The sequence below is a fragment of the Anomaloglossus baeobatrachus genome, unplaced genomic scaffold, assembly GCF_048569485.1.
Source record: "Anomaloglossus baeobatrachus isolate aAnoBae1 unplaced genomic scaffold, aAnoBae1.hap1 Scaffold_523, whole genome shotgun sequence".
Lineage (NCBI taxonomy): Eukaryota > Metazoa > Chordata > Amphibia > Anura > Aromobatidae > Anomaloglossus > Anomaloglossus baeobatrachus.
In genome coordinates, this window is record NW_027444596.1 from 142,552 (window position 1) to 168,743 (window position 26,192).

At 45.7% G+C, this 26,192-nt stretch overlaps 12 non-coding genes and 1 pseudogene across 12 annotated transcripts; all 13 read left to right on the top strand.

Moving 5' to 3' along the window:
• The first annotated feature begins 1,030 nt into the window (after window positions 1-1,030).
• On the top strand, window positions 1,031-1,221 carry LOC142282840 (U2 spliceosomal RNA). Its single transcript, XR_012744632.1, has one exon. It is a non-coding gene; the product is annotated as a U2 spliceosomal RNA (small nuclear RNA).
• A 1,387-nt stretch (window positions 1,222-2,608) lies between these two features.
• LOC142282883 (U2 spliceosomal RNA) lies at window positions 2,609-2,799 on the top strand. Its single transcript, XR_012744674.1, has one exon. It is a non-coding gene; the product is annotated as a U2 spliceosomal RNA (small nuclear RNA).
• A 1,387-nt stretch (window positions 2,800-4,186) lies between these two features.
• LOC142282841 (U2 spliceosomal RNA) lies at window positions 4,187-4,377 on the top strand. Its single transcript, XR_012744633.1, has one exon. It is a non-coding gene; the product is annotated as a U2 spliceosomal RNA (small nuclear RNA).
• A 1,387-nt stretch (window positions 4,378-5,764) lies between these two features.
• LOC142282842 (U2 spliceosomal RNA) lies at window positions 5,765-5,955 on the top strand. The gene has a single exon (XR_012744634.1). It is a non-coding gene; the product is annotated as a U2 spliceosomal RNA (small nuclear RNA).
• Window positions 5,956-7,342: 1,387 nt separating this feature from the next.
• On the top strand, window positions 7,343-7,533 carry LOC142282843 (U2 spliceosomal RNA). Its single transcript, XR_012744635.1, has one exon. It is a non-coding gene; the product is annotated as a U2 spliceosomal RNA (small nuclear RNA).
• A 6,514-nt stretch (window positions 7,534-14,047) lies between these two features.
• Window positions 14,048-14,225, top strand: LOC142282902 (U2 spliceosomal RNA; annotated as a pseudogene).
• Window positions 14,226-15,612: 1,387 nt separating this feature from the next.
• LOC142282844 (U2 spliceosomal RNA) lies at window positions 15,613-15,803 on the top strand. Its single transcript, XR_012744636.1, has one exon. It is a non-coding gene; the product is annotated as a U2 spliceosomal RNA (small nuclear RNA).
• A 1,387-nt stretch (window positions 15,804-17,190) lies between these two features.
• On the top strand, window positions 17,191-17,381 carry LOC142282845 (U2 spliceosomal RNA). The gene has a single exon (XR_012744637.1). It is a non-coding gene; the product is annotated as a U2 spliceosomal RNA (small nuclear RNA).
• Window positions 17,382-18,768: 1,387 nt separating this feature from the next.
• Window positions 18,769-18,959, top strand: LOC142282846 (U2 spliceosomal RNA). The gene has a single exon (XR_012744638.1). It is a non-coding gene; the product is annotated as a U2 spliceosomal RNA (small nuclear RNA).
• A 1,387-nt stretch (window positions 18,960-20,346) lies between these two features.
• Window positions 20,347-20,537, top strand: LOC142282847 (U2 spliceosomal RNA). The gene has a single exon (XR_012744639.1). It is a non-coding gene; the product is annotated as a U2 spliceosomal RNA (small nuclear RNA).
• Window positions 20,538-21,924: 1,387 nt separating this feature from the next.
• On the top strand, window positions 21,925-22,115 carry LOC142282848 (U2 spliceosomal RNA). The gene has a single exon (XR_012744640.1). It is a non-coding gene; the product is annotated as a U2 spliceosomal RNA (small nuclear RNA).
• Window positions 22,116-23,502: 1,387 nt separating this feature from the next.
• Window positions 23,503-23,693, top strand: LOC142282849 (U2 spliceosomal RNA). Its single transcript, XR_012744641.1, has one exon. It is a non-coding gene; the product is annotated as a U2 spliceosomal RNA (small nuclear RNA).
• Window positions 23,694-25,080: 1,387 nt separating this feature from the next.
• On the top strand, window positions 25,081-25,271 carry LOC142282851 (U2 spliceosomal RNA). The gene has a single exon (XR_012744643.1). It is a non-coding gene; the product is annotated as a U2 spliceosomal RNA (small nuclear RNA).
• Window positions 25,272-26,192: the final 921 nt, after the last annotated feature.

Genomic DNA, 26,192 nt, shown 5'->3' on the forward strand with positions numbered 1-26,192 from the left:
CCGCTTCCACTCCAAAGAAAGTTACCTGTTTATTCCTATCATGCATTGGTTTTTGGGGTTTTCTTTGAGTAATGATGATCTCTTTAGTAGTCTGTTGGCGCCCTCTCCTGGAGGAATAGTTTGCTTGCTCTTGGACATTCTAAAAGAGAGGTCATGATAGACATTGAGCTTCTGAGCTCAATTGGGGACAGTCATGGGTGATGAATGTTTGCAACCTACTGCGAAGCCTCATACCGCAATATAAGGAACGTCAAATACTAAGAAAGGGCGGCCTATGAAAGAATTACTACTTTCAATAAGTACACTTAAACGGCTAATTGGGAATAGAAAAACTGTAAAAAGCCCTCTGAGAAAGCCCCCCTCTAACCTTTGATAGTAAGCTTTTCTGTAGTCTGCCTGTTGATGTATTTTCCGTTTGAACTGTGCACAACATGAAGAGACGGAACACTGGCGGCTTGTCACAATGCCCCCCGATGACATCACAATAGCGCTGCTGCCTAGAAAACAAGCTGCGCAGAAGAAGTTGTTCTTTGGGTGGGAGGGTGGGCTAGTGGAAGGAGGGGGCAATCTCTTTTTTTCCCGGGTGGTAGGGGGATGACAGGAGAAGGGAAGCGGGTGGTGAGAAAGGTACAGAGGGCAGGGTTTGGGGGCTGGGAAGGAAAGGGAAAAGATTAGGGTTTGGGGATGATGAAAGGGCTTTCTACGGGTAAGGATGGCAAAGGGTGGCAGTGACGGAAAGTCAGGCAACCTGTCCTGTCCGTCTTTTTGTATCGTGAATTGGAAAGACTGCAAGGGGGAGGGGAGTTGCTTGCGCCCTAAAGGAGGAGTTATTCAGATTCATTGCAGTGGGCGGCGGCTGCAAAACGCACCATTCTTCTTGTTTTTGCTCTGCAAAGCAGCCTTTTCAAGGGTTGGCTTGGGTGACAAAATGTCTTGTGTAGGCGTGGGTTTGTCTCCCTCTCGCTCTCTCTCCCTAAGATGTGTCCGGCATAGGCCAGGGTGCCACTCGAGGCCCAAACCAATTCTGGTTATCGCTTCTCGGCCTTTTGGCTAAGATCAAGTGTAGTATCTGTTCTTATCAGTTTAATATCTGATACGTCCCCTATCTGGGGACCATATATTAAATGGATTTTTAGAACAGGGAGATGGAAAAAGAGCTTGCTCTGTCCACTCCACGCATTGACCTGGTATTGCAGTACCTCCAGGAACGGTGCACCCCTTCTTAACCCAGTTTCCAAAAGCAGAACTCAATTCACCTGATTCATATTAGCCCGATTTAATGAATTGGAAGAAAGCATACGTCTTCATATGCACCTCAATTTGGCCCATTCACTTTTCACACTTCCTCCTTTTGTTTTTTATCTTTCACACTTTTGACTTTCTTTATTCATCCAAATAGCAAACTCATCACCACTCAACCTGACCAACTCGGCTATGTCCCCGTGCTGCAGTTCTCTGTCTTATCTAGATCATTTGCAATTGAATGGAATAGATCCCTTTTGGACAAAGTGGATTCACCTGCTGCTGCAGTGACCACAGGTGTGATAAGATCTAGAATTGGCATCTGGTGCGATCTCTCCGCTTCCACTCCAAAGAAAGTTACCTGTTTATTCCTATCATGCATTGGTTTTTGGGGTTTTCTTTGAGTAATGATGATCTCTTTAGTAGTCTGTTGGCGCCCTCTCCTGGAGGAATAGTTTGCTTGCTCTTGGACATTCTAAAAGAGAGGTCATGATAGACATTGAGCTTCTGAGCTCAATTGGGGACAGTCATGGGTGATGAATGTTTGCAACCTACTGCGAAGCCTCATACCGCAATATAAGGAACGTCAAATACTAAGAAAGGGCGGCCTATGAAAGAATTACTACTTTCAATAAGTACACTTAAACGGCTAATTGGGAATAGAAAAACTGTAAAAAGCCCTCTGAGAAAGCCCCCCTCTAACCTTTGATAGTAAGCTTTTCTGTAGTCTGCCTGTTGATGTATTTTCCGTTTGAACTGTGCACAACATGAAGAGACGGAACACTGGCGGCTTGTCACAATGCCCCCCGATGACATCACAATAGCGCTGCTGCCTAGAAAACAAGCTGCGCAGAAGAAGTTGTTCTTTGGGTGGGAGGGTGGGCTAGTGGAAGGAGGGGGCAATCTCTTTTTTTCCCGGGTGGTAGGGGGATGACAGGAGAAGGGAAGCGGGTGGTGAGAAAGGTACAGAGGGCAGGGTTTGGGGGCTGGGAAGGAAAGGGAAAAGATTAGGGTTTGGGGATGATGAAAGGGCTTTCTACGGGTAAGGATGGCAAAGGGTGGCAGTGACGGAAAGTCAGGCAACCTGTCCTGTCCGTCTTTTTGTATCGTGAATTGGAAAGACTGCAAGGGGGAGGGGAGTTGCTTGCGCCCTAAAGGAGGAGTTATTCAGATTCATTGCAGTGGGCGGCGGCTGCAAAACGCACCATTCTTCTTGTTTTTGCTCTGCAAAGCAGCCTTTTCAAGGGTTGGCTTGGGTGACAAAATGTCTTGTGTAGGCGTGGGTTTGTCTCCCTCTCGCTCTCTCTCCCTAAGATGTGTCCGGCATAGGCCAGGGTGCCACTCGAGGCCCAAACCAATTCTGGTTATCGCTTCTCGGCCTTTTGGCTAAGATCAAGTGTAGTATCTGTTCTTATTAGTTTAATATCTGATACGTCCCCTATCTGGGGACCATATATTAAATGGATTTTTAGAACAGGGAGATGGAAAAAGAGCTTGCTCTGTCCACTCCACGCATTGACCTGGTATTGCAGTACCTCCAGGAACGGTGCACCCCTTCTTAACCCAGTTTCCAAAAGCAGAACTCAATTCACCTGATTCATATTAGCCCGATTTAATGAATTGGAAGAAAGCATACGTCTTCATATGCACCTCAATTTGGCCCATTCACTTTTCACACTTCCTCCTTTTGTTTTTTATCTTTCACACTTTTGACTTTCTTTATTCATCCAAATAGCAAACTCATCACCACTCAACCTGACCAACTCGGCTATGTCCCCGTGCTGCAGTTCTCTGTCTTATCTAGATCATTTGCAATTGAATGGAATAGATCCCTTTTGGACAAAGTGGATTCACCTGCTGCTGCAGTGACCACAGGTGTGATAAGATCTAGAATTGGCATCTGGTGCGATCTCTCCGCTTCCACTCCAAAGAAAGTTACCTGTTTATTCCTATCATGCATTGGTTTTTGGGGTTTTCTTTGAGTAATGATGATCTCTTTAGTAGTCTGTTGGCGCCCTCTCCTGGAGGAATAGTTTGCTTGCTCTTGGACATTCTAAAAGAGAGGTCATGATAGACATTGAGCTTCTGAGCTCAATTGGGGACAGTCATGGGTGATGAATGTTTGCAACCTACTGCGAAGCCTCATACCGCAATATAAGGAACGTCAAATACTAAGAAAGGGCGGCCTATGAAAGAATTACTACTTTCAATAAGTACACTTAAACGGCTAATTGGGAATAGAAAAACTGTAAAAAGCCCTCTGAGAAAGCCCCCCTCTAACCTTTGATAGTAAGCTTTTCTGTAGTCTGCCTGTTGATGTATTTTCCGTTTGAACTGTGCACAACATGAAGAGACGGAACACTGGCGGCTTGTCACAATGCCCCCCGATGACATCACAATAGCGCTGCTGCCTAGAAAACAAGCTGCGCAGAAGAAGTTGTTCTTTGGGTGGGAGGGTGGGCTAGTGGAAGGAGGGGGCAATCTCTTTTTTTCCCGGGTGGTAGGGGGATGACAGGAGAAGGGAAGCGGGTGGTGAGAAAGGTACAGAGGGCAGGGTTTGGGGGCTGGGAAGGAAAGGGAAAAGATTAGGGTTTGGGGATGATGAAAGGGCTTTCTACGGGTAAGGATGGCAAAGGGTGGCAGTGACGGAAAGTCAGGCAACCTGTCCTGTCCGTCTTTTTGTATCGTGAATTGGAAAGACTGCAAGGGGGAGGGGAGTTGCTTGCGCCCTAAAGGAGGAGTTATTCAGATTCATTGCAGTGGGCGGCGGCTGCAAAACGCACCATTCTTCTTGTTTTTGCTCTGCAAAGCAGCCTTTTCAAGGGTTGGCTTGGGTGACAAAATGTCTTGTGTAGGCGTGGGTTTGTCTCCCTCTCGCTCTCTCTCCCTAAGATGTGTCCGGCATAGGCCAGGGTGCCACTCGAGGCCCAAACCAATTCTGGTTATCGCTTCTCGGCCTTTTGGCTAAGATCAAGTGTAGTATCTGTTCTTATCAGTTTAATATCTGATACGTCCCCTATCTGGGGACCATATATTAAATGGATTTTTAGAACAGGGAGATGGAAAAAGAGCTTGCTCTGTCCACTCCACGCATTGACCTGGTATTGCAGTACCTCCAGGAACGGTGCACCCCTTCTTAACCCAGTTTCCAAAAGCAGAACTCAATTCACCTGATTCATATTAGCCCGATTTAATGAATTGGAAGAAAGCATACGTCTTCATATGCACCTCAATTTGGCCCATTCACTTTTCACACTTCCTCCTTTTGTTTTTTATCTTTCACACTTTTGACTTTCTTTATTCATCCAAATAGCAAACTCATCACCACTCAACCTGACCAACTCGGCTATGTCCCCGTGCTGCAGTTCTCTGTCTTATCTAGATCATTTGCAATTGAATGGAATAGATCCCTTTTGGACAAAGTGGATTCACCTGCTGCTGCAGTGACCACAGGTGTGATAAGATCTAGAATTGGCATCTGGTGCGATCTCTCCGCTTCCACTCCAAAGAAAGTTACCTGTTTATTCCTATCATGCATTGGTTTTTGGGGTTTTCTTTGAGTAATGATGATCTCTTTAGTAGTCTGTTGGCGCCCTCTCCTGGAGGAATAGTTTGCTTGCTCTTGGACATTCTAAAAGAGAGGTCATGATAGACATTGAGCTTCTGAGCTCAATTGGGGACAGTCATGGGTGATGAATGTTTGCAACCTACTGCGAAGCCTCATACCGCAATATAAGGAACGTCAAATACTAAGAAAGGGCGGCCTATGAAAGAATTACTACTTTCAATAAGTACACTTAAACGGCTAATTGGGAATAGAAAAACTGTAAAAAGCCCTCTGAGAAAGCCCCCCTCTAACCTTTGATAGTAAGCTTTTCTGTAGTCTGCCTGTTGATGTATTTTCCGTTTGAACTGTGCACAACATGAAGAGACGGAACACTGGCGGCTTGTCACAATGCCCCCCGATGACATCACAATAGCGCTGCTGCCTAGAAAACAAGCTGCGCAGAAGAAGTTGTTCTTTGGGTGGGAGGGTGGGCTAGTGGAAGGAGGGGGCAATCTCTTTTTTTCCCGGGTGGTAGGGGGATGACAGGAGAAGGGAAGCGGGTGGTGAGAAAGGTACAGAGGGCAGGGTTTGGGGGCTGGGAAGGAAAGGGAAAAGATTAGGGTTTGGGGATGATGAAAGGGCTTTCTACGGGTAAGGATGGCAAAGGGTGGCAGTGACGGAAAGTCAGGCAACCTGTCCTGTCCGTCTTTTTGTATCGTGAATTGGAAAGACTGCAAGGGGGAGGGGAGTTGCTTGCGCCCTAAAGGAGGAGTTATTCAGATTCATTGCAGTGGGCGGCGGCTGCAAAACGCACCATTCTTCTTGTTTTTGCTCTGCAAAGCAGCCTTTTCAAGGGTTGGCTTGGGTGACAAAATGTCTTGTGTAGGCGTGGGTTTGTCTCCCTCTCGCTCTCTCTCCCTAAGATGTGTCCGGCATAGGCCAGGGTGCCACTCGAGGCCCAAACCAATTCTGGTTATCGCTTCTCGGCCTTTTGGCTAAGATCAAGTGTAGTATCTGTTCTTATCAGTTTAATATCTGATACGTCCCCTATCTGGGGACCATATATTAAATGGATTTTTAGAACAGGGAGATGGAAAAAGAGCTTGCTCTGTCCACTCCACGCATTGACCTGGTATTGCAGTACCTCCAGGAACGGTGCACCCCTTCTTAACCCAGTTTCCAAAAGCAGAACTCAATTCACCTGATTCATATTAGCCCGATTTAATGAATTGGAAGAAAGCATACGTCTTCATATGCACCTCAATTTGGCCCATTCACTTTTCACACTTCCTCCTTTTGTTTTTTATCTTTCACACTTTTGACTTTCTTTATTCATCCAAATAGCAAACTCATCACCACTCAACCTGACCAACTCGGCTATGTCCCCGTGCTGCAGTTCTCTGTCTTATCTAGATCATTTGCAATTGAATGGAATAGATCCCTTTTGGACAAAGTGGATTCACCTGCTGCTGCAGTGACCACAGGTGTGATAAGATCTAGAATTGGCATCTGGTGCGATCTCTCCGCTTCCACTCCAAAGAAAGTTACCTGTTTATTCCTATCATGCATTGGTTTTTGGGGTTTTCTTTGAGTAATGATGATCTCTTTAGTAGTCTGTTGGCGCCCTCTCCTGGAGGAATAGTTTGCTTGCTCTTGGACATTCTAAAAGAGAGGTCATGATAGACATTGAGCTTCTGAGCTCAATTGGGGACAGTCATGGGTGATGAATGTTTGCAACCTACTGCGAAGCCTCATACCGCAATATAAGGAACGTCAAATACTAAGAAAGGGCGGCCTATGAAAGAATTACTACTTTCAATAAGTACACTTAAACGGCTAATTGGGAATAGAAAAACTGTAAAAAGCCCTCTGAGAAAGCCCCCCTCTAACCTTTGATAGTAAGCTTTTCTGTAGTCTGCCTGTTGATGTATTTTCCGTTTGAACTGTGCACAACATGAAGAGACGGAACACTGGCGGCTTGTCACAATGCCCCCCGATGACATCACAATAGCGCTGCTGCCTAGAAAACAAGCTGCGCAGAAGAAGTTGTTCTTTGGGTGGGAGGGTGGGCTAGTGGAAGGAGGGGGCAATCTCTTTTTTTCCCGGGTGGTAGGGGGATGACAGGAGAAGGGAAGCGGGTGGTGAGAAAGGTACAGAGGGCAGGGTTTGGGGGCTGGGAAGGAAAGGGAAAAGATTAGGGTTTGGGGATGATGAAAGGGCTTTCTACGGGTAAGGATGGCAAAGGGTGGCAGTGACGGAAAGTCAGGCAACCTGTCCTGTCCGTCTTTTTGTATCGTGAATTGGAAAGACTGCAAGGGGGAGGGGAGTTGCTTGCGCCCTAAAGGAGGAGTTATTCAGATTCATTGCAGTGGGCGGCGGCTGCAAAACGCACCATTCTTCTTGTTTTTGCTCTGCAAAGCAGCCTTTTCAAGGGTTGGCTTGGGTGACAAAATGTCTTGTGTAGGCGTGGGTTTGTCTCCCTCTCGCTCTCTCTCCCTAAGATGTGTCCGGCATAGGCCAGGGTGCCACTCGAGGCCCAAACCAATTCTGGTTATCGCTTCTCGGCCTTTTGGCTAAGATCAAGTGTAGTATCTGTTCTTATCAGTTTAATATCTGATACGTCCCCTATCTGGGGACCATATATTAAATGGATTTTTAGAACAGGGAGATGGAAAAAGAGCTTGCTCTGTCCACTCCACGCATTGACCTGGTATTGCAGTACCTCCAGGAACGGTGCACCCCTTCTTAACCCAGTTTCCAAAAGCAGAACTCAATTCACCTGATTCATATTAGCCCGATTTAATGAATTGGAAGAAAGCATACGTCTTCATATGCACCTCAATTTGGCCCATTCACTTTTCACACTTCCTCCTTTTGTTTTTTATCTTTCACACTTTTGACTTTCTTTATTCATCCAAATAGCAAACTCATCACCACTCAACTTGACCAACTCGGCTATGTCCCCGTGCTGCAGTTCTCTGTCTTATCTAGATCATTTGCAATTGAATGGAATAGATCCCTTTTGGACAAAGTGGATTCACCTGCTGCTGCAGTGACCACAGGTGTGATAAGATCTAGAATTGGCATCTGGTGCGATCTCTCCGCTTCCACTCCAAAGAAAGTTACCTGTTTATTCCTATCATGCATTGGTTTTTGGGGTTTTCTTTGAGTAATGATGATCTCTTTAGTAGTCTGTTGGCGCCCTCTCCTGGAGGAATAGTTTGCTTGCTCTTGGACATTCTAAAAGAGAGGTCATGATAGACATTGAGCTTCTGAGCTCAATTGGGGACAGTCATGGGTGATGAATGTTTGCAACCTACTGCGAAGCCTCATACCGCAATATAAGGAACGTCAAATACTAAGAAAGGGCGGCCTATGAAAGAATTACTACTTTCAATAAGTACACTTAAACGGCTAATTGGGAATAGAAAAACTGTAAAAAGCCCTCTGAGAAAGCCCCCCTCTAACCTTTGATAGTAAGCTTTTCTGTAGTCTGCCTGTTGATGTATTTTCCGTTTGAACTGTGCACAACATGAAGAGACGGAACACTGGCGGCTTGTCACAATGCCCCCCGATGACATCACAATAGCGCTGCTGCCTAGAAAACAAGCTGCGCAGAAGAAGTTGTTCTTTGGGTGGGAGGGTGGGCTAGTGGAAGGAGGGGGCAATCTCTTTTTTTCCCGGGTGGTAGGGGGATGACAGGAGAAGGGAAGCGGGTGGTGAGAAAGGTACAGAGGGCAGGGTTTGGGGGCTGGGAAGGAAAGGGAAAAGATTAGGGTTTGGGGATGATGAAAGGGCTTTCTACGGGTAAGGATGGCAAAGGGTGGCAGTGACGGAAAGTCAGGCAACCTGTCCTGTCCGTCTTTTTGTATCGTGAATTGGAAAGACTGCAAGGGGGAGGGGAGTTGCTTGCGCCCTAAAGGAGGAGTTATTCAGATTCATTGCAGTGGGCGGCGGCTGCAAAACGCACCATTCTTCTTGTTTTTGCTCTGCAAAGCAGCCTTTTCAAGGGTTGGCTTGGGTGACAAAATGTCTTGTGTAGGCGTGGGTTTGTCTCCCTCTCGCTCTCTCTCCCTAAGATGTGTCCGGCATAGGCCAGGGTGCCACTCGAGGCCCAAACCAATTCTGGTTATCGCTTCTCGGCCTTTTGGCTAAGATCCAGTGAGGGAAACCTTGCTGGGTCTGGCCTGTGGGCTTTTACGTGGAAGGCGACTTCCGACGCTGTGAAGACTGCGATCGTGTGCCTTGGGCATATTTCTTGTAATGGCAGCTATAAAGAACACGGTTCGTCTGACTGTTTCGGTGGAGAAGAAGAATTCCCTACAGTTAGGACATATAGTGGAGAGCGTGATCATGGAGCTGGGCGGCATTGAGCTGGATAAAGTGTTTTGTATGCAGGAGTTTCCATCTACTGGTCAGTATGACATTTCATTTTACCATGAGGAAGACTGTCTGAATTTTTACCAAGACCTGCAGAGGCACCATAAGCATGAGTATATGAGGTACATTTCTGTTACTCCTTTATTTTCTGCAGTGGAGAGACCCCTGACTGTTCATATGTATAATCCATTTACTGAGACCACCATGGTAAAGGCCTTTTTGGCAAGATACTGCTCCTCTGTGAAAGGTGGCATTCCCCAGAGAAATGTCTTTAATGTATTCAATGGAAATATTAAATTTTGGGTACGTTTTAGACCTGACCCAGAGGGTGTTGGAGGTATCATGCACCCCCCGGCCAATTTTTCAATTGGTGGGAATAGGGGGTTTCTCCATTACCCTGGGCAACCATCCTTTTGCCGGAGTTGTTTCCGATATGGACACATTAAAGAAAATTGCCAGCAGGGACTTACCTGCAGAAACTGCAAGAAAGCAGGGCATGAGGCTGCCAACTGCCCCTCCCCCCCTGTATGTGACCTGTGTGGGGATGGGGATCATACATGTAAGTCCTGCCCGACCCTTGGGGATCAGTACGTTCTGGAGAGGAGAAATTTTGACAGGAAACAGGCTAGATTTAATGTCCGTGCAAACATTCAACCTGCAAAATTTGTTGAAAAACCTGCAGGAATTGGAATGGAGCCTGTAATGGCTGCTGCAGTGGGGGATTCCCATCCTCCGCCTGCTCCTGCTATTGCTGAGCCTGTGTCTGTTGGGGAGTGTAGTGCTCTGCAGGAGGTCACTAATGACTTGCAGGTGCTGCAGGCCTCCGCTGATTCTGCACCTGTGCTATGTGAGGTGGCTGAGACTCCAGAGGCTGCTCAGGGGAATGCTGCAATCAGCACTGACTTCCCCCAGCTGAGGAGCCCTGACATGGACACCAGTACTGCTGACCTGTCTGCCCCTGGGGAAATCGCCATGTCATCATCCGACGAGGACGCTGCAGGTAACAGCAAGTATTCCCCTGCTGAGCTAGTGGCCTGCTTCCACAAGGTGGTCTCTAAGAGAAAAGACAAGAGACCAGTGAAGAGGCTGAAGACGGGGCCACGGGAGAAAGTTGATTTCTACTCCCAAAACCCCTTTGAGGTTCTAAGTCCAGACTCCAATGCCAGCACTACTTCTCTTTCAGGGGTCATTGAAGACCCTATATCTCCAGGACAATGCTTCCTATCTAATGAAGATGTGGCAGGGTTAGCAGATGTTATCCACTTTGCCAGTGGGACTTGAATGGTTTCTGTTTTGATGCTTTTTTCCTTTGTTTAATTTTTCAGCATGGCTTTGCAACTGAATATTGCCTCTCAGAATGTGAGGGTGTTTCAGTCGTCATATAAGCGTGCGTGTGTGCTTGATTTCTTATCTTCCAAAAATTGTGACGTGGTGTGTGTGCAGGAATGTGGGCTGAATAGGGAACCTAAGAAGAGTGAGTGGGGTTTTGGGGAGGCGGTGTGGTCATTTTCTGCTATAAATAAGAATGATGGGGTGGGGGTTTTGATTCAAAATAAGGACATTAGGATAAAGCAAACTGTAATTGTAGAAGAGGGTAGATGTGTGTGTGTTATTTTATGTTATAGGGGGTGGGAATTTAAGCTTATTAATATCTATGCCCCTGCTGATAAAAATCAGAGACTCGCTCTTTTTGAGAAATTGCGTTTTTTTCTGCATGGTAAAATTCCTATTTTTGTTGTTGGTGATTTAAACTGCATCCTGGACAAAAGGGGCAGAGCCGGTTCATACGAGTCCAAGGTGGACGTGACCGGAAATTTATGGAATCGTTTAATTTCAGAGTTTTCGTTAAAGGACGCTGTGGATTCCAAGCCAGGACCCTTTACCTACCATGCAGATGATGGTCAGACCGAGTCCCGTTTGGACTATTTTTTCTTTTCTTCCACTGGGGTAAAATGTGTTAATTATTCGCAAGAAAGGGTTGCTTTCTCTGATCATGAGTGTCTGGTGGGGAGTTTTGAAATTGCTAATTCGTTTTATGGACGTGGTGTGTGGAAAATGAATGTCAGTCTGTTGCAGGATGAAAGGGTGAAGAAGGATTTTGTAAGGCAGTATGCATGGTGGGCTGCAAGGAAAAAAGGGTTTCCAAATTTATTGTTATGGTGGGATTGGGTGAAAGTGAGAATCAGTGTGTTTTTCAGGAAAGCTGGGTACAAGAAAGCCAGAAAGAGGAGGAATCTGTACAAGTGGCAGAATAGGAGGATTTCCTACCTGCATAAATGCAAATCTCTGGGTCTGGATGTAAAGTATGAGCTGGAGAAAGCTAAACGTGAGATGAAAGAGTGGTTTGGGGAGGAGGGCAGGAAAATTATTCTGAGATCTAAAATTGAGGTGAGAGAGAAGAATGAGAAGTGTACCAGTTTTTTCTTTAAGAAGATGTGTGGGGGTGGGCGAGAGATGAATGTAATGTTGGATGAGAATGGTAGTGAGGTGCATGGGAAGGATGTGATCGGTGTAGTGGCTGACTATTATAAGTCCCTGTATGGAGTGAAGGACTGCGATCTGGGGGAGGATGAGGAGGTTCTGAATGTGATTGACAACTTTGTACCTGAATCTGAGTTTCCTTTTTTGCTGAGTGACATTACAGAGGATGAAGTGAAGGAGGTGATTTTTCAGTCTGCTAAAAACAAGTCTCCAGGGGGTGATGGGATCCCTTGGGAGTTCTATAGTAAGTATTGGGATATTGTTGGGAAGGATGTGGTGTCTATTATGAAGTGTTTGTTTTCTGGTTGCAGGATGACGGACAGTATGAAGCAAGGAGTGGTGGTATTGCTGTTTAAGAAAGGTGACAGGCGAGTGGTGGGTAATTGGCGTCCGATTACGCTACTGAATGTGGATTATAAAATATTTGCCAAGCTTTTAGCCAATCGCATGAGGGAGGTAATCTCACATGTTATTATGGAGGATCAGGGGTGTGCGGTTCCTAAGAGGAGGATTCATGAAAATGTGATGTTAGTGAGAGATATGATTGGGGATTGTATGGCGAGGAAGAAGGGGGTGATTGTATGTGTGCTTGATTTTGAGAAGGCATTTGATAGGGTGGCGCATGTGTATTTGTTTTGTGTGTTGAGGAAAATGGGCTTTCCGGAGCATTTGGTTAGTTTATTGTATGGGCTCTATGAAGGTGCTAGGAGTAAGATTCAGGTGAATGGCTTTTTTACTGATAGCTTTGAGATACTTTCTGGGGTTCGGCAGGGGTGCCCTCTGTCACCCATTTTGTTTATTTGTGCTATAGAGCCGTTGTTACAATCTATTAGGAAGGATAAAGTGGTTAAAGGTCTATTGGTTCCGGGTAGTGGGGGAAAACATGTTAAAGCTTTAGGCTATATGGATGACATTTGTATTCTCTGTGAGAATGTCTGTGACGTGTCGAGAGTCAAGCTTCTGGTTAATTTGTTTTGTGTGGCTTCTGCCTTTAAAATTAATTGGGCCAAAAGTAAGATGAAAGGTTTTGGTCTGCCACATGTTTTACATGATGATCAGATGGAGTGTGTCAGTTCCAGTGTTAGGATCTTAGGTATGGATTTTGATGAAGAGCTGAAAGGTAAGGAAAGTTGGGAGGAGTTAGGGGGTAAAATAGCTAAAAAATTGGAGTTCTGGAGGTTGAGGGATTTGTCCTTTACAGGGAAGGTCTTGATTGTGAAGAGTATCATTTTGCCTATGATACTTTATATTGCTTTGGTTTTTCCTCCATCAACTGTGGCTTTGAAAAAGATAAATCGGGTGCTTTTCTTGTTTTTGTGGGGATGTGGCATGGAAAGGGCGAAACGGGAGATATTGATGAAAAGGAAAAAGCATGGTGGTTTGGATTTTCCAAACTTGGAGGTTTTTATTGGTATAAACTATCTGGCTTTTTTCTGTGAGGTTTTTTCTAAAGATACTAAAGCCTCTTGTATGTTGAAGTATCAAGCAGGTTCTATGCTAGGAAGGCTGAAGTGGACTGTGCAGGATCTGAGGAAACCTTTTGCCTTCATTTGTCCTGAGTGGTACCTGTTTGTTGAGCTGTTTGTGAAGAAGTTCAGACTTGAGAAGTTTACTGTGAGTCAGTTCATGAAGGAGAAAAAGGAGATAAAAAGGTTGTGTGTAGACGGTTTTGCATGTGGTATCAGTGGTTTGAAATCTGCTGAGTATGAGGAAGTATGGGAAAAACTGAAAAAGTATGAAATCTCTAACAAACAGAAAGATCTGTTATGGATGTCTTGGCATGGTGTGCTGCCGGTAAGATCTGTTCAGAAGAAGAGGGGATTGGTACCCTCAGAGAGGTGCCCGAGGACTGGATGTGGTGATACTGAGGATGTGGAACATGTTTTCTGGTCTTGTGGACATGCAAAGGCCGTATGGAGTAATTTGGGTAAGTTGTGTTGGGAGTTGACGGGTGTAAGAGCTTTAACAGCTAAAATGGTTATGTTTGGTCTGTGTAGCTTGAGCACGAGGAAAGAACGAGTGTTTTGGTTGTTTCTGGCATGTGTGAAGGAAGTTCTGTGGAATACCAGGAATTTGTATGTATATAGGAATGAGAATCTTGAAGTGAATGATTGTGTCAGGATGGTTTTGGACAAACTGTATTTCTGCTATAAATGGGATGGTGAAAGAGGTATGGATGCTGAGGGTGAATGGAAATTTCTGAAATGGAAACACTGGGTGTAATGGTTTATACTTTTCTGCTTTTGGTTACTGATTTATGGCTATGGGTGTGTTATACACATTTTTATCACTCTTTTGAAATAAAATTGCCATGAGGATGAGTTTACGTTGCATCCGGTTAAGTTGTGAAACCTCTCTGAGGTGACACTTCTGATTCTGGATGATTACGCAACCTGAATGGTTTTAAAAAAAAAAAAAAAAATCTGTTCTTATCAGTTTAATATCTGATACGTCCCCTATCTGGGGACCATATATTAAATGGATTTTTAGAACAGGGAGATGGAAAAAGAGCTTGCTCTGTCCACTCCACGCATTGACCTGGTATTGCAGTACCTCCAGGAACGGTGCACCCCTTCTTAACCCAGTTTCCAAAAGCAGAACTCAATTCACCTGATTCATATTAGCCCGATTTAATGAATTGGAAGAAAGCATACGTCTTCATATGCACCTCAATTTGGCCCATTCACTTTTCACACTTCCTCCTTTTGTTTTTTATCTTTCACACTTTTGACTTTCTTTATTCATCCAAATAGCAAACTCATCACCACTCAACCTGACCAACTCGGCTATGTCCCCGTGCTGCAGTTCTCTGTCTTATCTAGATCATTTGCAATTGAATGGAATAGATCCCTTTTGGACAAAGTGGATTCACCTGCTGCTGCAGTGACCACAGGTGTGATAACATCTAGAATTGGCATCTGGTGCGATCTCTCCGCTTCCACTCCAAAGAAAGTTACCTGTTTATTCCTATCATGCATTGGTTTTTGGGGTTTTCTTTGAGTAATGATGATCTCTTTAGTAGTCTGTTGGCGCCCTCTCCTGGAGGAATAGTTTGCTTGCTCTTGGACATTCTAAAAGAGAGGTCATGATAGACATTGAGCTTCTGAGCTCAATTGGGGACAGTCATGGGAGATGAATGTTTGCAACCTACTGCGAAGCCTCATACCGCAATATAAGGAACGTCAAATACTAAGAAAGGGCGGCCTATGAAAGAATTACTACTTTCAATAAGTACACTTAAACGGCTAATTGGGAATAGAAAAACTGTAAAAAGCCCTCTGAGAAAGCCCCCCTCTAACCTTTGATAGTAAGCTTTTCTGTAGTCTGCCTGTTGATGTATTTTCCGTTTGAACTGTGCACAACATGAAGAGACGGAACACTGGCGGCTTGTCACAATGCCCCCCGATGACATCACAATAGCGCTGCTGCCTAGAAAACAAGCTGCGCAGAAGAAGTTGTTCTTTGGGTGGGAGGGTGGGCTAGTGGAAGGAGGGGGCAATCTCTTTTTTTCCCGGGTGGTAGGGGGATGACAGGAGAAGGGAAGCGGGTGGTGAGAAAGGTACAGAGGGCAGGGTTTGGGGGCTGGGAAGGAAAGGGAAAAGATTAGGGTTTGGGGATGATGAAAGGGCTTTCTACGGGTAAGGATGGCAAAGGGTGGCAGTGACGGAAAGTCAGGCAACCTGTCCTGTCCGTCTTTTTGTATCGTGAATTGGAAAGACTGCAAGGGGGAGGGGAGTTGCTTGCGCCCTAAAGGAGGAGTTATTCAGATTCATTGCAGTGGGCGGCGGCTGCAAAACGCACCATTCTTCTTGTTTTTGCTCTGCAAAGCAGCCTTTTCAAGGGTTGGCTTGGGTGACAAAATGTCTTGTGTAGGCGTGGGTTTGTCTCCCTCTCGCTCTCTCTCCCTAAGATGTGTCCGGCATAGGCCAGGGTGCCACTCGAGGCCCAAACCAATTCTGGTTATCGCTTCTCGGCCTTTTGGCTAAGATCAAGTGTAGTATCTGTTCTTATCAGTTTAATATCTGATACGTCCCCTATCTGGGGACCATATATTAAATGGATTTTTAGAACAGGGAGATGGAAAAAGAGCTTGCTCTGTCCACTCCACGCATTGACCTGGTATTGCAGTACCTCCAGGAACGGTGCACCCCTTCTTAACCCAGTTTCCAAAAGCAGAACTCAATTCACCTGATTCATATTAGCCCGATTTAATGAATTGGAAGAAAGCATACGTCTTCATATGCACCTCAATTTGGCCCATTCACTTTTCACACTTCCTCCTTTTGTTTTTTATCTTTCACACTTTTGACTTTCTTTATTCATCCAAATAGCAAACTCATCACCACTCAACCTGACCAACTCGGCTATGTCCCCGTGCTGCAGTTCTCTGTCTTATCTAGATCATTTGCAATTGAATGGAATAGATCCCTTTTGGACAAAGTGGATTCACCTGCTGCTGCAGTGACCACAGGTGTGATAAGATCTAGAATTGGCATCTGGTGCGATCTCTCCGCTTCCACTCCAAAGAAAGTTACCTGTTTATTCCTATCATGCATTGGTTTTTGGGGTTTTCTTTGAGTAATGATGATCTCTTTAGTAGTCTGTTGGCGCCCTCTCCTGGAGGAATAGTTTGCTTGCTCTTGGACATTCTAAAAGAGAGGTCATGATAGACATTGAGCTTCTGAGCTCAATTGGGGACAGTCATGGGTGATGAATGTTTGCAACCTACTGCGAAGCCTCATACCGCAATATAAGGAACGTCAAATACTAAGAAAGGGCGGCCTATGAAAGAATTACTACTTTCAATAAGTACACTTAAACGGCTAATTGGGAATAGAAAAACTGTAAAAAGCCCTCTGAGAAAGCCCCCCTCTAACCTTTGATAGTAAGCTTTTCTGTAGTCTGCCTGTTGATGTATTTTCCGTTTGAACTGTGCACAACATGAAGAGACGGAACACTGGCGGCTTGTCACAATGCCCCCCGATGACATCACAATAGCGCTGCTGCCTAGAAAACAAGCTGCGCAGAAGAAGTTGTTCTTTGGGTGGGAGGGTGGGCTAGTGGAAGGAGGGGGCAATCTCTTTTTTTCCCGGGTGGTAGGGGGATGACAGGAGAAGGGAAGCGGGTGGTGAGAAAGGTACAGAGGGCAGGGTTTGGGGGCTGGGAAGGAAAGGGAAAAGATTAGGGTTTGGGGATGATGAAAGGGCTTTCTACGGGTAAGGATGGCAAAGGGTGGCAGTGACGGAAAGTCAGGCAACCTGTCCTGTCCGTCTTTTTGTATCGTGAATTGGAAAGACTGCAAGGGGGAGGGGAGTTGCTTGCGCCCTAAAGGAGGAGTTATTCAGATTCATTGCAGTGGGCGGCGGCTGCAAAACGCACCATTCTTCTTGTTTTTGCTCTGCAAAGCAGCCTTTTCAAGGGTTGGCTTGGGTGACAAAATGTCTTGTGTAGGCGTGGGTTTGTCTCCCTCTCGCTCTCTCTCCCTAAGATGTGTCCGGCATAGGCCAGGGTGCCAATCGAGGCCCAAACCAATTCTGGTTATCGCTTCTCGGCCTTTTGGCTAAGATCAAGTGTAGTATCTGTTCTTATCAGTTTAATATCTGATACGTCCCCTATCTGGGGACCATATATTAAATGGATTTTTAGAACAGGGAGATGGAAAAAGAGCTTGCTCTGTCCACTCCACGCATTGACCTGGTATTGCAGTACCTCCAGGAACGGTGCACCCCTTCTTAACCCAGTTTCCAAAAGCAGAACTCAATTCACCTGATTCATATTAGCCCGATTTAATGAATTGGAAGAAAGCATACGTCTTCATATGCACCTCAATTTGGCCCATTCACTTTTCACACTTCCTCCTTTTGTTTTTTATCTTTCACACTTTTGACTTTCTTTATTCATCCAAATAGCAAACTCATCACCACTCAACCTGACCAACTCGGCTATGTCCCCGTGCTGCAGTTCTCTGTCTTATCTAGATCATTTGCAATTGAATGGAATAGATCCCTTTTGGACAAAGTGGATTCACCTGCTGCTGCAGTGACCACAGGTGTGATAAGATCTAGAATTGGCATCTGGTGCGATCTCTCCGCTTCCACTCCAAAGAAAGTTACCTGTTTATTCCTATCATGCATTGGTTTTTGGGGTTTTCTTTGAGTAATGATGATCTCTTTAGTAGTCTGTTGGCGCCCTCTCCTGGAGGAATAGTTTGCTTGCTCTTGGACATTCTAAAAGAGAGGTCATGATAGACATTGAGCTTCTGAGCTCAATTGGGGACAGTCATGGGTGATGAATGTTTGCAACCTACTGCGAAGCCTCATACCGCAATATAAGGAACGTCAAATACTAAGAAAGGGCGGCCTATGAAAGAATTACTACTTTCAATAAGTACACTTAAACGGCTAATTGGGAATAGAAAAACTGTAAAAAGCCCTCTGAGAAAGCCCCCCTCTAACCTTTGATAGTAAGCTTTTCTGTAGTCTGCCTGTTGATGTATTTTCCGTTTGAACTGTGCACAACATGAAGAGACGGAACACTGGCGGCTTGTCACAATGCCCCCCGATGACATCACAATAGCGCTGCTGCCTAGAAAACAAGCTGCGCAGAAGAAGTTGTTCTTTGGGTGGGAGGGTGGGCTAGTGGAAGGAGGGGGCAATCTCTTTTTTTCCCGGGTGGTAGGGGGATGACAGGAGAAGGGAAGCGGGTGGTGAGAAAGGTACAGAGGGCAGGGTTTGGGGGCTGGGAAGGAAAGGGAAAAGATTAGGGTTTGGGGATGATGAAAGGGCTTTCTACGGGTAAGGATGGCAAAGGGTGGCAGTGACGGAAAGTCAGGCAACCTGTCCTGTCCGTCTTTTTGTATCGTGAATTGGAAAGACTGCAAGGGGGAGGGGAGTTGCTTGCGCCCTAAAGGAGGAGTTATTCAGATTCATTGCAGTGGGCGGCGGCTGCAAAACGCACCATTCTTCTTGTTTTTGCTCTGCAAAGCAGCCTTTTCAAGGGTTGGCTTGGGTGACAAAATGTCTTGTGTAGGCGTGGGTTTGTCTCCCTCTCGCTCTCTCTCCCTAAGATGTGTCCGGCATAGGCCAGGGTGCCACTCGAGGCCCAAACCAATTCTGGTTATCGCTTCTCGGCCTTTTGGCTAAGATCAAGTGTAGTATCTGTTCTTATCAGTTTAATATCTGATACGTCCCCTATCTGGGGACCATATATTAAATGGATTTTTAGAACAGGGAGATGGAAAAAGAGCTTGCTCTGTCCACTCCACGCATTGACCTGGTATTGCAGTACCTCCAGGAACGGTGCACCCCTTCTTAACCCAGTTTCCAAAAGCAGAACTCAATTCACCTGATTCATATTAGCCCGATTTAATGAATTGGAAGAAAGCATACGTCTTCATATGCACCTCAATTTGGCCCATTCACTTTTCACACTTCCTCCTTTTGTTTTTTATCTTTCACACTTTTGACTTTCTTTATTCATCCAAATAGCAAACTCATCACCACTCAACCTGACCAACTCGGCTATGTCCCCGTGCTGCAGTTCTCTGTCTTATCTAGATCATTTGCAATTGAATGGAATAGATCCCTTTTGGACAAAGTGGATTCACCTGCTGCTGCAGTGACCACAGGTGTGATAAGATCTAGAATTGGCATCTGGTGCGATCTCTCCGCTTCCACTCCAAAGAAAGTTACCTGTTTATTCCTATCATGCATTGGTTTTTGGGGTTTTCTTTGAGTAATGATGATCTCTTTAGTAGTCTGTTGGCGCCCTCTCCTGGAGGAATAGTTTGCTTGCTCTTGGACATTCTAAAAGAGAGGTCATGATAGACATTGAGCTTCTGAGCTCAATTGGGGACAGTCATGGGTGATGAATGTTTGCAACCTACTGCGAAGCCTCATACCGCAATATAAGGAACGTCAAATACTAAGAAAGGGCGGCCTATGAAAGAATTACTACTTTCAATAAGTACACTTAAACGGCTAATTGGGAATAGAAAAACTGTAAAAAGCCCTCTGAGAAAGCCCCCCTCTAACCTTTGATAGTAAGCTTTTCTGTAGTCTGCCTGTTGATGTATTTTCCGTTTGAACTGTGCACAACATGAAGAGACGGAACACTGGCGGCTTGTCACAATGCCCCCCGATGACATCACAATAGCGCTGCTGCCTAGAAAACAAGCTGCGCAGAAGAAGTTGTTCTTTGGGTGGGAGGGTGGGCTAGTGGAAGGAGGGGGCAATCTCTTTTTTTCCCGGGTGGTAGGGGGATGACAGGAGAAGGGAAGCGGGTGGTGAGAAAGGTACAGAGGGCAGGGTTTGGGGGCTGGGAAGGAAAGGGAAAAGATTAGGGTTTGGGGATGATGAAAGGGCTTTCTACGGGTAAGGATGGCAAAGGGTGGCAGTGACGGAAAGTCAGGCAACCTGTCCTGTCCGTCTTTTTGTATCGTGAATTGGAAAGACTGCAAGGGGGAGGGGAGTTGCTTGCGCCCTAAAGGAGGAGTTATTCAGATTCATTGCAGTGGGCGGCGGCTGCAAAACGCACCATTCTTCTTGTTTTTGCTCTGCAAAGCAGCCTTTTCAAGGGTTGGCTTGGGTGACAAAATGTCTTGTGTAGGCGTGGGTTTGTCTCCCTCTCGCTCTCTCTCCCTAAGATGTGTCCGGCATAGGCCAGGGTGCCACTCGAGGCCCAAACCAATTCTGGTTATCGCTTCTCGGCCTTTTGGCTAAGATCAAGTGTAGTATCTGTTCTTATCAGTTTAATATCTGATACGTCCCCTATCTGGGGACCATATATTAAATGGATTTTTAGAACAGGGAGATGGAAAAAGAGCTTGCTCTGTCCACTCCACGCATTGACCTGGTATTGCAGTACCTCCAGGAACGGTGCACCCCTTCTTAACCCAGTTTCCAAAAGCAGAACTCAATTCACCTGATTCATATTAGCCCGATTTAATGAATTGGAAGAAAGCATACGTCTTCATATGCACCTCAATTTGGCCCATTCACTTTTCACACTTCCTCCTTTTGTTTTTTATCTTTCACACTTTTGACTTTCTTTATTCATCCAAATAGCAAACTCATCACCACTCAACCTGACCAACTCGGCTATGTCCCCGTGCTGCAGTTCTCTGTCTTATCTAGATCATTTGCAATTGAATGGAATAGATCCCTTTTGGACAAAGTGGATTCACCTGCTGCTGCAGTGACCACAGGTGTGATAAGATCTAGAATTGGCATCTGGTGCGATCTCTCCGCTTCCACTCCAAAGAAAGTTACCTGTTTATTCCTATCATGCATTGGTTTTTGGGGTTTTCTTTGAGTAATGATGATCTCTTTAGTAGTCTGTTGGCGCCCTCTCCTGGAGGAATAGTTTGCTTGCTCTTGGACATTCTAAAAGAGAGGTCATGATAGACATTGAGCTTCTGAGCTCAATTGGGGACAGTCATGGGTGATGAATGTTTGCAACCTACTGCGAAGCCTCATACCGCAATATAAGGAACGTCAAATACTAAGAAAGGGCGGCCTATGAAAGAATTACTACTTTCAATAAGTACACTTAAACGGCTAATTGGGAATAGAAAAACTGTAAAAAGCCCTCTGAGAAAGCCCCCCTCTAACCTTTGATAGTAAGCTTTTCTGTAGTCTGCCTGTTGATGTATTTTCCGTTTGAACTGTGCACAACATGAAGAGACGGAACACTGGCGGCTTGTCACAATGCCCCCCGATGACATCACAATAGCGCTGCTGCCTAGAAAACAAGCTGCGCAGAAGAAGTTGTTCTTTGGGTGGGAGGGTGGGCTAGTGGAAGGAGGGGGCAATCTCTTTTTTTCCCGGGTGGTAGGGGGATGACAGGAGAAGGGAAGCGGGTGGTGAGAAAGGTACAGAGGGCAGGGTTTGGGGGCTGGGAAGGAAAGGGAAAAGATTAGGGTTTGGGGATGATGAAAGGGCTTTCTACGGGTAAGGATGGCAAAGGGTGGCAGTGACGGAAAGTCAGGCAACCTGTCCTGTCCGTCTTTTTGTATCGTGAATTGGAAAGACTGCTAGGGGGAGGGGAGTTGCTTGCGCCCTAAAGGAGGAGTTATTCAGATTCATTGCAGTGGGCGGCGGCTGCAAAACGCACCATTCTTCTTGTTTTTGCTCTGCAAAGCAGCCTTTTCAAGGGTTGGCTTGGGTGACAAAATGTCTTGTGTAGGCGTGGGTTTGTCTCCCTCTCGCTCTCTCTCCCTAAGATGTGTCCGGCATAGGCCAGGGTGCCACTCGAGGCCCAAACCAATTCTGGTTATCGCTTCTCGGCCTTTTGGCTAAGATCAAGTGTAGTATCTGTTCTTATCAGTTTAATATCTGATACGTCCCCTATCTGGGGACCATATATTAAATGGATTTTTAGAACAGGGAGATGGAAAAAGAGCTTGCTCTGTCCACTCCACGCATTGACCTGGTATTGCAGTACCTCCAGGAACGGTGCACCCCTTCTTAACCCAGTTTCCAAAAGCAGAACTCAATTCACCTGATTCATATTAGCCCGATTTAATGAATTGGAAGAAAGCATACGTCTTCATATGCACCTCAATTTGGCCCATTCACTTTTCACACTTCCTCCTTTTGTTTTTTATCTTTCACACTTTTGACTTTCTTTATTCATCCAAATAGCAAACTCATCACCACTCAACCTGACCAACTCGGCTATGTCCCCGTGCTGCAGTTCTCTGTCTTATCTAGATCATTTGCAATTGAATGGAATAGATCCCTTTTGGACAAAGTGGATTCACCTGCTGCTGCAGTGACCACAGGTGTGATAAGATCTAGAATTGGCATCTGGTGCGATCTCTCCGCTTCCACTCCAAAGAAAGTTACCTGTTTATTCCTATCATGCATTGGTTTTTGGGGTTTTCTTTGAGTAATGATGATCTCTTTAGTAGTCTGTTGGCGCCCTCTCCTGGAGGAATAGTTTGCTTGCTCTTGGACATTCTAAAAGAGAGGTCATGATAGACATTGAGCTTCTGAGCTCAATTGGGGACAGTCATGGGTGATGAATGTTTGCAACCTACTGCGAAGCCTCATACCGCAATATAAGGAACGTCAAATACTAAGAAAGGGCGGCCTATGAAAGAATTACTACTTTCAATAAGTACACTTAAACGGCTAATTGGGAATAGAAAAACTGTAAAAAGCCCTCTGAGAAAGCCCCCCTCTAACCTTTGATAGTAAGCTTTTCTGTAGTCTGCCTGTTGATGTATTTTCCGTTTGAACTGTGCACAACATGAAGAGACGGAACACTGGCGGCTTGTCACAATGCCCCCCGATGACATCACAATAGCGCTGCTGCCTAGAAAACAAGCTGCGCAGAAGAAGTTGTTCTTTGGGTGGGAGGGTGGGCTAGTGGAAGGAGGGGGCAATCTCTTTTTTTCCCGGGTGGTAGGGGGATGACAGGAGAAGGGAAGCGGGTGGTGAGAAAGGTACAGAGGGCAGGGTTTGGGGGCTGGGAAGGAAAGGGAAAAGATTAGGGTTTGGGGATGATGAAAGGGCTTTCTACGGGTAAGGATGGCAAAGGGTGGCAGTGACGGAAAGTCAGGCAACCTGTCCTGTCCGTCTTTTTGTATCGTGAATTGGAAAGACTGCAAGGGGGAGGGGAGTTGCTTGCGCCCTAAAGGAGGAGTTATTCAGATTCATTGCAGTGGGCGGCGGCTGCAAAACGCACCATTCTTCTTGTTTTTGCTCTGCAAAGCAGCCTTTTCAAGGGTTGGCTTGGGTGACAAAATGTCTTGTGTAGGCGTGGGTTTGTCTCCCTCTCGCTCTCTCTCCCTAAGATGTGTCCGGCATAGGCCAGGGTGCCACTCGAGGCCCAAACCAATTCTGGTTATCGCTTCTCGGCCTTTTGGCTAAGATCAAGTGTAGTATCTGTTCTTATCAGTTTAATATCTGATACGTCCCCTATCTGGGGACCATATATTAAATGGATTTTTAGAACAGGGAGATGGAAAAAGAGCTTGCTCTGTCCACTCCACGCATTGACCTGGTATTGCAGTACCTCCAGGAACGGTGCACCCCTTCTTAACCCAGTTTCCAAAAGCAGAACTCAATTCACCTGATTCATATTAGCCCGATTTAATGAATTGGAAGAAAGCATACGTCTTCATATGCACCTCAATTTGGCCCATTCACTTTTCACACTTCCTCCTTTTGTTTTTTATCTTTCACACTTTTGACTTTCTTTATTCATCCAAATAGCAAACTCATCACCACTCAACCTGACCAACTCGGCTATGTCCCCGTGCTGCAGTTCTCTGTCTTATCTAGATCATTTGCAATTGAATGGAATAGATCCCTTTTGGACAAAGTGGATTCACCTGCTGCTGCAGTGACCACAGGTGTGATAAGATCTAGAATTGGCATCTGGTGCGATCTCTCCGCTTCCACTCCAAAGAAAGTTACCTGTTTATTCCTATCATGCATTGGTTTTTGGGGTTTTCTTTGAGTAATGATGATCTCTTTAGTAGTCTGTTGGCGCCCTCTCCTGGAGGAATAGTTTGCTTGCTCTTGGACATTCTAAAAGAGAGGTCATGATAGACATTGAGCTTCTGAGCTCAATTGGGGACAGTCATGGGTGATGAATGTTTGCAACCTACTGCGAAGCCTCATACCGCAATATAAGGAACGTCAAATACTAAGAAAGGGCGGCCTATGAAAGAATTACTACTTTCAATAAGTACACTTAAACGGCTAATTGGGAATAGAAAAACTGTAAAAAGCCCTCTGAGAAAGCCCCCCTCTAACCTTTGATAGTAAGCTTTTCTGTAGTCTGCCTGTTGATGTATTTTCCGTTTGAACTGTGCACAACATGAAGAGACGGAACACTGGCGGCTTGTCACAATGCCCCCCGATGACATCACAATAGCGCTGCTGCCTAGAAAACAAGCTGCGCAGAAGAAGTTGTTCTTTGGGTGGGAGGGTGGGCTAGTGGAAGGAGGGGGCAATCTCTTTTTTTCCCGGGTGGTAGGGGGATGACAGGAGAAGGGAAGCGGGTGGTGAGAAAGGTACAGAGGGCAGGGTTTGGGGGCTGGGAAGGAAAGGGAAAAGATTAGGGTTTGGGGATGATGAAAGGGCTTTCTACGGGTAAGGATGGCAAAGGGTGGCAGTGACGGAAAGTCAGGCAACCTGTCCTGTCCGTCTTTTTGTATCGTGAATTGGAAAGACTGCAAGGGGGAGGGGAGTTGCTTGCGCCCTAAAGGAGGAGTTATTCAGATTCATTGCAGTGGGCGGCGGCTGCAAAACGCACCATTCTTCTTGTTTTTGCTCTGCAAAGCAGCCTTTTCAAGGGTTGGCTTGGGTGACAAAATGTCTTGTGTAGGCGTGGGTTTGTCTCCCTCTCGCTCTCTCTCCCTAAGATGTGTCCGGCATAGGCCAGGGTGCCACTCGAGGCCCAAACCAATTCTGGTTATCGCTTCTCGGCCTTTTGGCTAAGATCAAGTGTAGTATCTGTTCTTATCAGTTTAATATCTGATACGTCCCCTATCTGGGGACCATATATTAAATGGATTTTTAGAACAGGGAGATGGAAAAAGAGCTTGCTCTGTCCACTCCACGCATTGACCTGGTATTGCAGTACCTCCAGGAACGGTGCACCCCTTCTTAACCCAGTTTCCAAAAGCAGAACTCAATTCACCTGATTCATATTAGCCCGATTTAATGAATTGGAAGAAAGCATACGTCTTCATATGCACCTCAATTTGGCCCATTCACTTTTCACACTTCCTCCTTTTGTTTTTTATCTTTCACACTTTTGACTTTCTTTATTCATCCAAATAGCAAACTCATCACCACTCAACCTGACCAACTCGGCTATGTCCCCGTGCTGCAGTTCTCTGTCTTATCTAGATCATTTGCAATTGAATGGAATAGATCCCTTTTGGACAAAGTGGATTCACCTGCTGCTGCAGTGACCACAGGTGTGATAAGATCTAGAATTGGCATCTGGTGCGATCTCTCCGCTTCCACTCCAAAGAAAGTTACCTGTTTATTCCTATCATGCATTGGTTTTTGGGGTTTTCTTTGAGTAATGATGATCTCTTTAGTAGTCTGTTGGCGCCCTCTCCTGGAGGAATAGTTTGCTTGCTCTTGGACATTCTAAAAGAGAGGTCATGATAGACATTGAGCTTCTGAGCTCAATTGGGGACAGTCATGGGTGATGAATGTTTGCAACCTACTGCGAAGCCTCATACCGCAATATAAGGAACGTCAAATACTAAGAAAGGGCGGCCTATGAAAGAATTACTACTTTCAATAAGTACACTTAAACGGCTAATTGGGAATAGAAAAACTGTAAAAAGCCCTCTGAGAAAGCCCCCCTCTAACCTTTGATAGTAAGCTTTTCTGTAGTCTGCCTGTTGATGTATTTTCCGTTTGAACTGTGCACAACATGAAGAGACGGAACACTGGCGGCTTGTCACAATGCCCCCCGATGACATCACAATAGCGCTGCTGCCTAGAAAACAAGCTGCGCAGAAGAAGTTGTTCTTTGGGTGGGAGGGTGGGCTAGTGGAAGGAGGGGG